Genomic DNA, 17,142 nt, shown 5'->3' on the forward strand with positions numbered 1-17,142 from the left:
CTATGTCATCTCAAGCAATAGATACAGCTATTTAGAGCACAGCAGTTTCTCAGAATGAATTCTAATTCTATTAATTAGTCGCTAAGTTTGAGGTATAGAGGATCACCTTCCTTTTAGATTATTAACTTATAGCTTAAGAACCCATCAGTTCTTTTTCCAGAACCTTATGAATTGTCAAGTATCCTAATGACTCAAGTAACTTGCAGGTGGTCATTTTAACTCCAACAGATAAACAAAAAAAGACCTGAAATCTCATTAGCCCACTCTTGATATTATTTGGATGCCAGAGTGTAACTTAAAGATGATAAATTTTATTGGAATTATGTATTAAAATATAAATTTAAAATTAAAATTGACTAGATTCATAAACTAGATTTATGAATTCCCAATGATAATAAATGCAATATGGATTTTAAAAACTAAAGTAAATACTAGTGGTCTTTTTACTGTACCTGAACATTACTTACTGTGAAAAATATATACCTGGTCAAATATTCTAAGATTAATCTCATATAGTTTGGCAAGTTGATGAAAAGAAACCTGTTTTCAGAAATCTACTTTTTGAGAATTTCCTCTCTAGATTTGATAATCAAAACTTAGTGATATACATTATTTAAGAGACTTTTAATAGTTAACAGGTAGTAATTTCTTAATGTAAATAAAATACTTTTAAATAATAGCTTGGGAGTTTTGTTTTTTTTTTGGTGTTTTTTTTTTTTTTTTTTTTTTTAGTGTGTCTGTAAATGGACTTGAAGTAAGTCCTGAAGATATATTTTCTGAGGTTGCAGGAAATGCTAATTATATTTTTTTCCCTCATTGCATCTCACAGTGTTTTATCCCTTTTTATTATTTATATACTTTCAGACTTGACTAACATTAGAAAATAAAGGATTATTAAATGGTAGTGCCTTTGTAGTAATTTGGAACTTGGGAATTGACTTGGGAATAATTTCTGCCATGACAATGATTTGTGTTCTCAGACTCAACTGTATCTCTCACACCCAGGGGCTATATCACTTTTCAGCAAAGGATCTGTATTGATCTTTACTCTGTTAGGTCCATTATGGATACAAAATTGAACAGTTCAAATAAAAAAATCAGAATTTTTTGGTAAGAACATAGGAAGAATGTCCAACATTCCAAGGTAAATTTATACTTGCTCTAAATTAAATATTAATTTAAAGCATAAAATATCAGTCAATGGGTCACAAGAGTAATGAGGAGGTGTTTAAAAAAGTATGGCTGTAATGTAAAATAAGTTGCTTTAGTATTTACTGAACTTGTATTTTCATATTACACAAATAGATGAAGTTACCTATTTAAATAAATAATTGCCTTCACTTTTATTAAAGCAATGATAAAGACACAAAACAGAGGAATCCTAGTAGAAAAAGCACAGAGCTAGGACTCATAGTCAACCTGCTGGTGGATTTGAGAGGACTTTTTACTAATTATAAGCAGGCTGATTCTAACATAGGTAGACCTGGGGCAATAGTATAAATGAACACCTCACAGACTATGCTCAATTTTCTACCCCTCCATACATCCTTACACCTATGATCTGAATTTGTAGCTCCCTTCATTAAGAAGCAGAACCTCTTTTCCCATCATTTGCACTTGTTCTGAACTTTTGACTTGTTTTTTTTTTTGGCCAACAAAGTGAGTGGAAATAATATGTAGGTAGTTCTGAGACTAAATTTCAACAGACCTTGCATACATCTGCTTTTTCTGCTCAAATTGATACCACCAGCCAGCTTTTGTTCCTGAAGAGAGCTCATCTTGTCAGTTGAGAACATTCTAAGCTAGCTAGCTCCCAGCCAATGAACTAGTGACCACCTACAGATCAGCCAATCCTGGCCCCTATCAGGAGAATCACCTAATCAACCCAAACATTCTGGAGAAGTAAGAAAGGGTCATTATTTAAGCCATTAAGTTTGGGAAAATTTGTTATACTGATAACTAATTAGAATATAACTATCTAAATATTTAACATCATAAGTAAAGCCACGTGTTTTACCTTCTCACTATTATAATAATAATTTCATAATAACTTGGAGGGCCAAATTTAACTTTAGAATTCTCAAAACTTTTGTTATTCAATGGCATAACTTAGAAGCAAGTGGAGAGCCTACCTCCTGATCCAGTCCCCAGCCAGTGGCCTGCTTCCACTTTGTCCTACTACTGTCAGTGCCCTTTACCTTCACTGACCACCTAACGCACACACAAATTCTTGTAATAGCCCACAAATGCAAGTTCTGTCTTCTACAACTCCCTACTTGTGTGTATAGCCAGAGTCACAGAAGTATGTGCACGCTGATGCAGCCAGCCATTTAAAGGAGCGATTCATAAAGAGGTCTGTCTTAAAAACTCTACTAAGAGGCTGGGGGCTACCTAGCAGGGATTTACAGGTGCAAAGCACTCTGTGCATGGTCTACAGAGTGGAGGGCACAAGCTCCAGGTGGGCATTTTACTTTGCTGTTGCAGACCCTGACCTCTTAAAAGGAAAATTGTAAACTCTGGAGTCAAGGACAAACCTTTCTCTGGACCAAATCTAAGGAGGCTCCTGACTACAACATCAAGAGAACCTAAATAAAAACACCAGTTGTGGTCTAGCATAAAATAGAACTTTTCTTTCCTACCTCTACCCCTTCATTATAACAAAGTTTTAAAAATTAGACTGGTCATAAACTCTACAATTGAATGGATGTAAATTCATATATAACCATATGTAAGCTACATTTTGGTGTTGTTCAAATATTCTGTATTTTTACTGATTTTTCTGTATCTTCTATATCATTTTTTCCTGTTGAACACAGATATTTTGTTAAAATTTCCCCCTGTGATGGATTATTTTTCTAGATTTCCTTTTATTAATGTCAATTTTTACTTTGTATACTTTGAGTCTATCTAGCTGGTGATAACACATTTAGCATGTTGTGCATGAAATACTGTAGTGATAACTTGAGGCTATGGTTGATGGTTACTTTTGCTAGAAATGAATAATAATAATAATAATAATTTCATTTGTTGCAGGCAGTTACACTGAAGAAAGATCCAAAAATAATGTTTGAACAAATTTAGGCCAAGTCTTTGTGAAGACAAGTATATAATCCCCTTGTTTTTTTTTTTTTTTCCCTGTTCTTATATCTTATTCCTATTGAGAAGTTTCAGCTTTTTGTTTGGACTGGTACATCCTTATATTCCTTTACTTCTAAGATAGAGAAGTTTCCAGCTAAAAATCTGGAGTATTTTCCAAATACTTTCCTCTTTGCCAGGTTCTTAATTCTACTTTGTGTCTCCTAGCACTATTCAACTCTAAAATATTGTGCTCAACAGCTTAACATCCTCAACAGAGATATCAAATTTGCAAACATATCAAGGGAGAGATGGGAGAGTGAGAGCCAAGTATTTGGAATCTTGGATTTATATCATTGCTATTTTTTTCTGGTGGATCTTTATTCCTCAAATTTGGTTGCCATTATCTAATTTTTTTAATACATGCTTTTTATACTTTTTAGAGCTTCTTGATGTGTTTTCTGCAGAAGGATCTGATATAAGCTAACTAACCATAGCTAAAAGTGAAAAAAGTCTTATTTTCATTCAATTTCATCTGTGACCTCACCTTCCTTTTACACATCATCTCATTGAATTTTAGGATTTATATTTAATAAATTTTCATTCAATTTTCAATCATTTTAATTACGTATTTACTGTTTTTAAATTTATTTCAATGCCACTGTTTCCTGCGTCCTGGAAAGCTGTATATAAGAACAAAATTTCTGAGTGTTTTTAAGGATATATGAAAACACATTCGGTGCTTTTTCTAATCTGCATCTATTTAATGAAAATTAGGTACACCCAAGTATAAAAAGGATAAGAGTAACATTCTAAAAGTGTATACCATTGGGTGTTTTAAGGAAGGCTCAAATGATATCTATTGATATTTGTTTAGCTTTGAAAATATAGCCTCTAAGCTCAAAACTCATAAGAAATTATCTTGAAAAATAATCAAGGTTAACAAAGTACATGTGGAGCTGTACATGTTAGTTAAATCATCTAACAAAGGAGTGGAAAAGTTACTAAATGTTCAATATGTTTGAAAGTTGAATGGATGATTTGCGAGAAGATACAGGTTATAAAATAAAAGAGCTTTAGTGATAATATGGGGCATTAGAAAAACTATAGTTGTCAGATTCTTCCTAGTAGAATTTCCCAGGATTGTTTATATGCATCCATTTTAGGATCTCAATTAATATTTTCTTCCAACTTTTAAGATTTATAACGCTTTTTTAATGTTACAGAGTAAGTAGCTAAATAATAAAAAAAAAATCTTAATCATGTAATTTCTGAATTGGCCATATGATGTATGTTTTTTCAGATAGTTTTTCAGAGTTTTTCAATTTTGACTATTTTATTTTATTTTATTTTATTTTATTTATTTATTTTTTTGTCTTTTTGCTATTTTCTTGGGCCGCTTTCGCAGCATATGGAGGTTCCCAGGCTAGGGGTCGAATCAGAGCTGTAGTCTCCGGCCTACACCAGAGCCACAGCAATGCGGGATCCGAGCCGCGTCTGCAACCTACACCACAGCTCACAGCAACGCCGGATCATTAACCCACTGAGCAAGGGCAGGGACCGAACCTGCAACCTCATGGTTCCTAGTCGGATTTGTTAACCACTGCGCCACGACGGGAACTCCTAATTTTGCCAATTTTAAAAGATGATTTTTAAATGTGTTAAAAATCTATTCTACAGCAAATTGAGTTACAGTTTTAGGATGACTGAAAATGCTAGATTAACAATTTTTTGATTTAATGTTTTTATTTCTTAGGTAGTGTTTCTGTTATAACAGTCAACTAAAAAATAGTATTTAACATATTCCTCAGTGAGTAAAAATGCTGATAAATGGAGCAACATCAGAAAATGTATTAGGCTTATTATAAACAAACTATGTATTTGACACATCAAATATATGCCTGAGATGATACGGAATAATTTAATCATTTGTATATAAATCTTCCTTTGAACACTTCCCAGTTTCACGATTTGCCATAAGCAAATTTTATTCAGTTCATTCATATCTGTCTAAATTATTCTTGATTCCATTTCCTAAGTATATCATTTTAAGAATATCTGGCATTGAACAAAGTCAAATTCAATATGTTTAATGACACTGCAATCAATTTCTTTCAAAAATGATTTTCTTACAAAAATATGACAGTGGTATGTAAATTAATGATATAATGTTTTAATTTTATAGTAAAAAGTTTGTGATACCTGTTTTCAGTATTTTAATAATTAGAAATATAAGTGAGAATATGGTAATTTATAAACTATTTTTATTAAGCCAAACATAAATCTTTGAATATTTTAACATCCTATGGTTGAAGCTATGACTCATTTATTATACATATTGTACCTTAGATTCCATTTTAATTTTTTAAATTGTTTTAAATTGAAATGCACCAAAAAAAAAAAAAAAAAAGGAGTTCCCATCGTGGCACAGTGGTTAACGAATCCGACTAGGAACCATGAGGTTGCGGGTTTGGTCCCTGCCCTTGCTCAGTGGGTTAAGGATCCGGCGTTGCCGTGAGCTGTGGTGTAGGTCGCAGACGCGGCTCGGATCCCGCGTTGCTGTGGCTCTGGTGTAGGCCAGTGGCTACAGCTCTGATTCATCCCCTAGCCTGGGAACCTCCATATGCCATGAGAGCGGCCCAAGAAATGGCAAAAAGACAAAAAAAAAAATTGAAATGCAGGTGAATATTAAACTTTTCAAATTGATGTTTTTTTCCATTCACATAACGTACTCTGTAAAATTCCATTTATATCACTTAACGTAAATGAACTATTGACTGTGGCAAAGCATATTGTGTTTAGTCCTGGGAGCCATACATCAAAAGGATTTCATGCAGTCTAAAATACCTCAAATCAAGGAAAAATACTGGTGGATGAAAGTCTAGAACTTATGTTACCTTAAAAATCATAAGCAAGGCTGCTTAGCCTGGAAAAGAAATATTCAGGGCTGTCATAGAATTTATATTACTTCTGCATGGCCCCATTATATAAAATATAGAATAAACTAATGTATTCCACTAAGAAACAGAATTCTACATAAGAACATTTATTCCCTAATTTATTTAAAGGTGAAGTGAATCTCTTTGAGAATTCCAGCACCAGATTTATGAGGAGATGAGAGTAGATATGGAAAAAAGTGTAAAGGGCTTGAAAGTCCATTCTAGCACTTATAATTTGCTATAATAATGATTATAAAATCTATGAACAATTAAATACAGTTTTAATTACTGCTGAAGTTCTGCAATGATTTATGTACTAACAATGGAGTGTCACTATATTACCATGTTTTTAACACTAAGAAATTTTACAGCTTATCCACTCTAACTCTCTCATGTAACAGATAAGGAAACTAAGGCAAAGACACAAAGCACTACGACTTGCTCAGGATTTTTACGTAGTTAGAATAAGAGAGCACAGCTCCTGTCCATAGACAATGACAAGCTAGTTAAGTGAATAAGGGCTCTGGAACTGGTATGAAAGAAGACCCACTAAACCACATTAAATTTTGAGATCTTGGATAAATTATTTATTTTTTTCTTTTTAGGGCCACACCCATGGCATATGGACATTCTCAGGCTAAGTGTTGAATCAGAGCTCTAGTTGCCAGACTACACCACAGTCACAGCAACACAGGATCCAAGCTGCATCTGTGACATACCCCACAGCTCACAGCAACACAGAAACACAGAAACCTTAACCCACTGAGCAAGGCCAGGGATCAAACCCGCATCCTCATGGATCCTAGTAGGATTCATTAACCGCTGAGCCACGAAGGGAACTCCAAGTTATGCAATTTTTTAATTTTTTAAAATTTATTTTTGTCTTTGTCATTTTAGGGCCATACCTGCAGTATACGGAGGTTCCCAGGCTAGGGGTCCAATTGGAGCTACAGCTGCTGGCCCACGCCACAATCACAGCAGCATGGGATCTGAGCTGCATCTGTGACCTGCACCACAGCTCACAGGAATGCTGGATCCTTAACCCACTGAGCAAGGCCAGGGATCAAACCCTCAACCTAATGGTTACTAGTCAGATTCGTTAACCACTGAGCCACTACGGGAACTCTCTATCTAATTTTTTTAAACCTTAGTTTCCACTTAGATAAAGCTGATACTGGAGAAAAGAAAATTTTTATGAAGCTTCCTCTGAATATAAGGAGAGATAAATAATAAGAAACATGATATAGTAGAGAAAATTGTTAAAGGATGGTTTCATTTCCAAATTACTGCATTGTCTTTGAGCTTTATGGAATGTCTCTATGTTACTGTTTTTGCTACTTTAATATTTCTTTTGCATTGGTATGAATTAAAACACTGGTACTAAAAGCATCATTTTATTTCCCTATTATTTGTACAACTTCATTTAATTTTTGCTGTCTTTAGGCTGGTGATAGTCTTATAAATGGTTTAAGTTTATGGATTATCACATAACTTACCGATTTTATTTACTTAGTAGTAATTTCTTTTACAGTTCTTTTAACATCAGGAAACTTTTTTGTTGTTGTTGTATTTTAATTACTTCTAATAATAAATATATGTAAGATTTTAACATTGTGTGTATAATCATAAAGCTAAAAGAAAGTAATACATTTTAGAGATTTCTAATGATACCAAAGGTGATTTTCAATAAAAAGTGTGCTTGAAAATATTTATGATTTATCTAAAAACTCAAGAAAGGCTATGAATTAACAGAAAAATTTGATATTGACAAAGTACAATTATATTTCAGATAGATTTTTGACATCCTAGACTAATTCTACGTGGCCTGAATTCTTTATAGTAAATCCCACATAAAGTTTTGGTAAACTACAATTATAACAAAGCTATAGCATGAATTTTGGACCATCTGTGAATAATAACACTTTTTAAAATATTTAATGATTTAAAAATGCCTGAATACCAATGCAGTACATGAGTTAGTCTAGTATTACATCAATATTTTTGACTTCTCATGAAATCATTAACCTTTCAAAGCAGAGGTATTTCTAATAGCTCTTCCCAGAAGAATGATGAAAGTTCCTACATGATTTGAATATATTATGAAGTGCTTATGTGTTGGTACTTGAACAAGTTATGATGTTTCATGACGATAGAAGAAATATGTACTGAGCTTCCCTAACACAACCAGGTTCATGGTAACTCCTAAAGTATTCCTGATGATACTCTGTTCTATTCTTTTTATTAGAAATATTTATGCCTTTCAGAACTTTTTCCATCATAGTTTTTAATAAAGCAAATAAAAAGATTATTGAACTTTCCAAAGTTACTTATAACCTTGAAAATGATATTTCCCTTATCACTAAAAAGAGCCTTTGAACATTGTTTAATATTGTCAGTGTGCCAACATCAGGAACTTGATATTTCTTTAATTCATTTGACTTGCCTTTACTTGTGCTAATGAAATAAGTAGCTTTGGGAAAATGAGAATCATTTTAAGAATTACTTTTATAAAAAGAATGCATATATTTTCAATTACATTAAAGAAGTGTATTCACATACACAGTGATTTAAACTAGCAAAATAGCTACTGAGTTAGCAGTGGGTATTCTGAAGATTTACTGGTATTTTTAATCAGGGAATACATGAATATCCATCGTGATTTTCTATAGTAGACAAAGGCATATACCTTACTGACAATCAAAACAGATGAAGCTATCATGATGAAAATGACCATATTGAAAACAAAATAATAAGGACCTCAGTTACATAGCTATTCCTCAACCCAAAATGAAGTAAAATTTCAAATGATTTTTATTTTTTTTTTTAGTTTTTTGAAGAACCTTCATACTGTTTTCCATAATGGATGAATAAATTTTTATTCCCACCAACAGCACACAAGGGTTCCCTTTTCCCTACATCTAACATTTGTTGTTTCTAGACTTTTTGATGATGGCCATTCTGACAGATGTGAGGTGATATCTTATTATCGTAATTTGCATTTCTCTAATAATTAGTGATGTTGAGCATCTTTTCATTTGCCTATTAGCCATCTGTACGTCTTCTTTGGAAAAATGTCTATTTAATTTTCTGCTTTTTTTGATTAGTTTTTTTTGATATTTCATTATATGAGCTTTTACATATTTTAGAAATTAATCCCTCATTGTTCATATCATTTGCAAAAATTTTCTACCATCCTGTAGGTTGTCTTTTCATTGTGTTGATGGTTTCCTTTGCTGTGCAAAAATTGTAAGTTTAATTATATCCTATTTATTTTTTATTTTACTTCTTTTGCCTTAAGCAGAAGATGAAAATAATATTTCAATGATCCATGTCAAAGAATGTCCTGCCTATGTTCTCTTCTAAATGTTTTATGGTTTTAGGTCTTACATTTAGGACTTCAACCCACTTTGAATTTATTTTTGTATATGGTGTGAAGGAATGTTCTCATCTCATCATTTCACATGTAACTGTTCAATTTTACCAATACTACTTGAAAAGACTGTATTTTCTCCTTTTTATATTCTTGCTCTCTTTGTTGTGATTAATGGACCAGAGATCCATGGCTTTATTTCTGGGCCCTCTATTCTGTTCCATTGATCTCCATGTCTGTCTCTGTGCCAAAACCACATTGTTTTGATTACTCAAGGATTAGTATAGTCCTTGAGGGTGTTACCTCTAGTTTTGCTCTTTTTTCTCAAGATTGCTTTGGCAATTAAAGGTCTTTGTGGTTCCATTTGAATTTTAGGATTATTTGTTCCAGTTCTATGAAAAATACCATGGTTATTTTGCTATGGATTGCATTTAAGCTGTAAATTGCCTTGGGTGGCATGGACATTGAAACATTAATTCTTCCAATCTAAGAACATGGGATATCTTTCCATTTTTTTGCTACATCAGTGTTTTAGTCTTTTCACAGTTCAATCTATTACCTTCTAGGTTAAGTTTATTTCCAGAACTACCGTATGATCCAGCAACTCCACTCTTGGGTATATATCCAGAAAAAAACAAAAGCATTAATTCAAAAATATATATGCACCCTGATTTACACAGAAGCACTATTTACAATAGCCAAGATATAGAGGAACCCAAGTGTCTATCAACAGATAAATGGATAAAGAAGATGTGGTGTGTATATACACACACATGCACATGCACACACACAATAGACTATTACTCAGCCATGAAAAAGAATGAAAACTTGCCATTTGCAGCAATGTGGGTTGACCTAGAAAATATTATGCTGAGTGGAAGCAAGAGGGAAAAAGTGTAGGGGGACGTGCTTAACCTCTTCCACAAACACACACAAAAAAACCCTCATCTACATGTTAAACAACTCACACAGAAAAGCAACTAAATGCTAGCAGAAGAACTTAAGCCTACAAAAATGGCAAGACTCTCATGACATAACTGGGTAAAACAAGAGAAAAGAGGAGAGTGAGAGAAGGGGAATCAGGGCCGGACTGGCGCTCCTGAAAGGGAACTGTGAAGGAGAAAGGGAACACACACCCTGAAAAGTCACCTAACTGATGGAAAGATCAACTGAGTGGAGGGATCTCCAGATGCTGAGAAGAGCACAGCAGTAGGTCTAACATCTGAAAAGTAGAGTGAGAGCTGAACAGATCATCTGAACTACTGGCACAGTCACCAAAAACAGAGATGCTTGGCTTGGGTATGGGCATTGAGACCTCGGCTCTGGTGGTTAGTCCCTGGGAGTGGGCTGGGATTGGCAGTGTGGAGACAGCCTGAGGGACTAGGAAGCCATTCATCAAGGGTGGAGGGAGCAATTCGCTAAGGCCTGTGAAGTAGAAAGCCACAACAGAAGGAACCTGGGAGATCTGGACCCACAGGACAGACAAAATGGGGAAGGGAGAAGAGGAGGGGCAGTCCTTCACAGAATACTCCTTGCACCCCAGTGAGCCTGCTTGCCTTTCAGCTAGCAGAGAGCAGGGCTTCCCAGTGAATCCCCCTCCCCTACCCTGCGTGTGCCTGACCTGAGGTTGCCTGCCATCCCAGAGGGCTGGCTTCACCACTGGTGGGAAGCCAACCACCTCTGGGGCTTTCCCTGGCCTGGCCTGCCTGCCCTCTGGAGGGGCTACACTCCCGTGGAGCAGCTGCCCAGCACTGCCTGTCCCCTGCAAGAGCTCTGTGGCCCAGAAATGCTGAAGCAAGCCCTGCCCAGCCATGGGAAGTCTGCTTCCATTGTGGGGCAATCCTGCCAGTCCTGTCTGCCCTGGGGAAGCACTTCTTTACCTCCCAGTGGCCCAGCTAGCCACTCCTGCCCTCCTGAGGCACAGCACACCCGCGGAGCAGCTCCCCAGCACTCCCGCCCCTGGAAGAGCTCCGCAGCCCAGAAGTGCCAGGGCAAGCCCTGCCTGGCCACAGGAAGTCTGCCTCAATCGCGGTGTGGTCCTCCTAGTACCACCTGCACTGGGGAAGTGCTCCTTTGCCTCCCAGAGGCCTGGCCAGGCCCAGCTGCCCTCAGGAGGTGCTAAACTCCCATGGAGAAGCTGCCCAGCACTGCCCACCCCCTGGAAGAACTCTGCAGCCCAGAAGTGCTGGGACAAGCTCTGACCATCCATAGGAATTCTGCCTCCATCGCAGTGTGGACCTGCCAGTCTCGCCTGCACTCAGGAAGTCCTCCTTTGCTTCAGAGTGACCCTGCTAGCCCCACCCACCCTTGGGAAATGCCCGGCTGCTTCAGAGAAGACCAGCCAACAACATCAGCCCTCAGGAAACACTCCACAGCAGCGCCAGGGCAAACCCTGCCTGGCCACGGGGAGTGCACCTACACCAAGAAAAAGAAAATAACAAGCAAGATGAAGCAGCTCAGAAACCATTCCCAGTTAAATCAACAGGAGAACTCACCTAAAGCGTCAACAATGAAACAGAGCTCTGCAGTCTGACAGACTTGGAGTTCAAAAGGGAGATACTGAAAATACTGAGGGAATTAAGAGAAGATATGGACAGTAATACAGACTCCCTCAGAAACGAACTAGAAAATATAAGGAAGAGCCAAGAAAAACTAGAAAATTCATTTGCAGAGATACAAACTGAGCTAAGGGAAGTAATAACCAGAATGAATAATGTAGAAGAATGCATTAGTGAAGTTGAAGACAGAATAATGGAAATCACCCAAAGAGGACAGCAGACAGAAAACCAAATGGAAAAACATGAAAGCAATGTAAGAGACCTATGGGATAATATAAAGCAGGTGAATCTACACATAAGAGGAATTCCAGAAGGAGAAGAAAAAGATAAGGGGATGGAAAATATATTTTAAGAAGTTTTCACAGGAAACTTCCCAAATCTAAAGGATACTGAGTTCAAGATAAAGGAAACACAGAAGGTCCCAAACAAGTTGAACCCAAACAGACCCACACCAAGACACATTATAATAAAAATGGCAAAAGTTAATGATAAAGAGAGGATCCTAAAGGCAGCAAGAGAAAAGCAGTCAATTATAAGGGAACTCCCCATAAGGCTATCAGCTGATTTCTCTACAGAAACTCTACAGGCCATGAGGGAATGGCAAGAGATATTTAAAGCACTGAAAGGAAAAAGTATGCAACCTAGAATTCTTTATACAGCAATAATGTCATTCAAAATAGAAGGGGAAAATTTTTTTCCAATAAACAAAAGCTAAAAGAATACAGCAATACAAAACCCTGGCTAAAAGAAATATTGAAAAGCTTCTCTAAATCAAAAAAAAAAAGAGGAAGAACTAGGATGGAGGAAACCACAATCAGAGAGCAGTCACTCAAATAAGGCAGCATACAAATCTAATCATTAAGATGTTTAAAACAAAATAAAATTAAAAAGAAAAAAGAGACATTGAAATCATAAAATGTGGACAAGGGAAGTAAGGAAAATAAATAGATTCTCTTTTTAATTTTTTTTAAATTTTATTATGGTAATGAAGTGTTTGAACCTACAGGATTATCAGGCTAAAACACACAATTATAGGAAGAGGTTAACATACTTTAAAAACACGACAAACACAAATAAAAACCAAACATTACATTCAGAAAAAATGAAAAGAAAAATACCATCCAACCAAAAAAAAAGAAAGGAAGAATGGAGAATAATAGAATCACCTGGAAAATAAGGTTTAAAATGGCAATAAATAATCATCTATCAATTATCACCTTAAATGTCAATGGACTGAATGCTTCAATCAAAAGACACAGAGTGGCTGAGTGGATAAAAAAGAAAAAACCTTCAATCTGCTGCCTACAAGAAACTCCCCTTATTTCAAAGGACACATTTAGATTGAAAGTGAGGGGGTGGGAAAAGATATTTCATGCCAATGGACATGACAGGAAAGCAGGAGTTGCAATACTCATATCAGACAAAATAGACTTTAAAACAAAAGCCATGAAGACAGACAAAGAAGGACACTATTTAATGATTTAGGGATCCATTCAAGAAGAGGATATTACAATCGTCAACATATATGCCCCCAAATACAGGAGTACCCAGATACATACAGCAAATATTAACAGACATAAGGGGAGAAATTGATGGGAATACAATCATAGTAGGATAATTTAACACCCCATTCACATCAATGGACAGATCCTCTAGACAGAAAACCAGTAAAGCAACAGAGATCCTAAAGGAAACAATAGAAAAGTTAGACTTAATTGACATGTTCAGGACACTACATCCAAAAAATTCAGAATACACATTCTTCTCAAGTGCTCATGGAACATTCTCAAGAATTGATCACATATTGGGGCACAAAGCTAACCTCAACAAATTTAGGAGCATAGAAATTATTTCATGTATCTTCTCTAACCACAATGGTATGTAACTAGAAAACCACCACAGGAAAAGAAATAAGAAAAAACCTACTACATGGAGACTAAACAACATGCTACTAAAAACCCGTGGGTCAAGGAGGAAATCAAGAAGGAAATTAAAAAAACATCTTGAGACAAATGATAATGAAGGCACACTCACTCAAAATATATGGGATGCCGCAAAAGCAGTGCTCAGAAGGAAATTCATAGCAATATAGGCCTTCCCCAAAAAAGAAGAAAAATCTTAAATTTACAACGTAACCCACCACCTAAATGAATTAGAAAAACAACAACAAAAAAACCCTAAGTTCAGAAGAAGGATATCATAAATATCAAAGAGAAAATTGATAAAATAGAGATTCAAAAAACAACATAGAAAATTAATAAAACCAAGATCTGGTTCTTTGAAAAGGTAAACAAAATTGACAAACCTTTGGCTAGACTCACTAAGAAGAAAAAGAACCCAAATAAACAAAATTAAAAATGAAAAAGGGGAAATCACAATGGGTACAGCAGAAATACAAAAAACCGTAAGAGAATACTATGAACAACTATATGCCAACAAATTTGACAATCTGGAAGAAATGGACAACTTTCTAGAGACTTACAGCCTGCCAAAACTGAATCAAGAAGAAACAGACCAACTGAAAGGACCGATCATTAGAAATGAAATTGAATATGTCATAAAAATACTCCCTAAAAATAAAAGTCCAGGACCAGACAGCTTCACAGGTGAATTCTACCAAAAATACACAGAGGATCTGGTGCCCAACCTCCTTAAAATTTTCCAAAAGTTTGAAGAAGAAGTAACCTTGCCAAAGATATTCTATGATGCTACCATCACCCTAATTCCAAAAGCAAAGACACCACCAAAAAAGAAACCTATCAGCATCTTTGATGAATATAGATGCAAAAATTCTCAATGAAATTTTAGCTATCTGAATCCAACAACATGTAAAAAATATCATACACCATGACCAGGTGGGATTCATTCCAGTTTCACAAGGATGGTTCAACATATGCAAATCAATCAATGTCATACACCACATTAACAAAAGAAAAGTCAAAAACCATATGATCATCTCAATAGAGGCAGAAAAAGCATTTGACAAAGTCCAACATCCATTCATGAACAAAACTCTCACCAAGGTGGGTATAGAGAGAACAATCCTTAACATAATTAAAGCCATTTATGACAAGCCCACAGCAAATATAATACTCAAGGGAGAAAAATTGAAAGGCTTCCCACTAAAATCTGGAACAAGACAGGGATGCCCACTCTCACCACTGCTATTCAATATAGTTTAGAAGTCCTATCCACAGCAATTAGACAAAGAAGAGAAATAAACGGCATCCAAATAGGAAGAGAAAAGGTAAAACTGTTACTGTATGCAGACAACATGATACTATACATAGAAAACCCTAAGGACTCAACCCAAAAACTACTTGAACTGATCCACAAATTCAGTGAAGCAGCAGGAGATAAGATTAACATTCAGAAATCAGTCACATTTCTGTATACTAAAAAAAAATAGTAGAAAATGAATACGGAAATACAATACCTTTTAAAATTGCACCTCAAAAAATCAAATACCTTGGAATAAAGGAGGTAAAGGACTTATATGCTGAGAACTATAAAATGTTAATCAAGGAAATTAAGGAAGATATAAAGAAATGGAAAGATATTCCAAGCTCCTGGACTGGAAAAATTAATATTGTAAAAATGGCCATCCTACCCAAAGCAATCTACAGATTCAATACAATCCCTATCGAATTACCCATTTCTTTCACAGAACTACAAAAAACAATCCAAACATTTATATGGAACCACAAAAGACCAAGAATTGCCAAAGTAATGCTAAGAAACAAAAATCAATCAGGAGGCACAACTCTTTCAGACTTCAAGCAATATTACAAAGCCACAATCAACAAAACAGTGTGGTACTGGTACCAAAACAGACATACAGACCAATGGAACAGAATAGAGAATGGAGAAATAAACCCAGACACCTATGGTCAATTAATCTTTGACAAAGGAGGCAAGAGCATAAAATGGGAAAAAGACAGTCTATTCAGGAAGAATTGCTTGGAAACCTGGAGAGCTTCATGCAAATCAGCTAAACTAGAACACATCCTCACACCATGCACAAAAGTAACATTAAAATGGCTGAAAGACTTAAATGTAAGTCAAGACCATCAAACTCCTGGAAGAGAACATAGGCTAAACATTCTCTGACATCAACATCATGAATATTTTCTGAGGTTAATCTCCCAAAGCAACAGAAATAAGAGCAAAAATAAACCAATGGGACCTCATCAAACTGACAAGCTTTGGCACAGGAAAGGAAACCAAAAAGAAAACAAAAAGACAAGTTACAGAATGGGAGAAAATAGTTTCAAATGCTGCAATGGACAAGGGCTTAATCTCTATAATATACAATCAACTTATACAACTCAACAGCAAAAAAGCCAATAACCCAATGGAAAAATGGGCAAAAGACCTGAATAGACATTTCTCCAAGGAAGATACACAGATGGCCAACAAGCACATGAAAAAATGCTCAACACGACTGATTATTAGAGAAATGAAAATCAAAACATCACCTCACACCAGTCAGAATGGCCATCTTCAATAAGTCCACAAATAACAAGTGCTGGAGGGGTTGTGGTGAAAAGGGAACCCTCCTGCACTGTTGGTGGGAATGTAAGTTGGTATGGCCACTATGGAGAATAGTATGGACGTACCTTAGAAATCTACACATAGAACTACCATATGACCCAGCAATGCCACTCTGGGGCACACATCTGGACAAAACTTTCCTTGAAAAAGACACATGTACCCACAAGTTCACAATAGCCAAGACACAGAAATGACCCAAATGTCTATTGGCATACAATTGGATTAGGAAGATGTGGTATATAAACACAATGGAATACTACTCATCCATAAAAAAGAATGACATAATGCCCTTTGCAGCAACATGGATGGAACTAGAGACTCTCATACTGAGCGAAATGTCAGAAAGAGAAATACAAACACCATATGATATCACTTATAACTGAAATCTAATGTACAGCACAAATGAATGTTTCCATAGAAAAAATCATAGACTTGGAGAATAGACATGTGGCTGCCCAGGGGGAGAGGGAGGGAGTGGGAGAGATCGGGAGCTTAGGGTTAATGGATGCAAATTATTGCTCTTGGAATCGACTTATAATGAGATCCTGCTGTGTAGCTTTGAGAACTATGTCCAGATACTTACATCGCAACACAACAATGGGAGAAAAAATTATGTCTACATGTATGTGTAACTTGGTCCCTATGC

The sequence above is a fragment of the Phacochoerus africanus genome, chromosome 4 (genome assembly GCF_016906955.1).
Source record: "Phacochoerus africanus isolate WHEZ1 chromosome 4, ROS_Pafr_v1, whole genome shotgun sequence".
Classification (NCBI taxonomy): domain Eukaryota; kingdom Metazoa; phylum Chordata; class Mammalia; order Artiodactyla; family Suidae; genus Phacochoerus; species Phacochoerus africanus.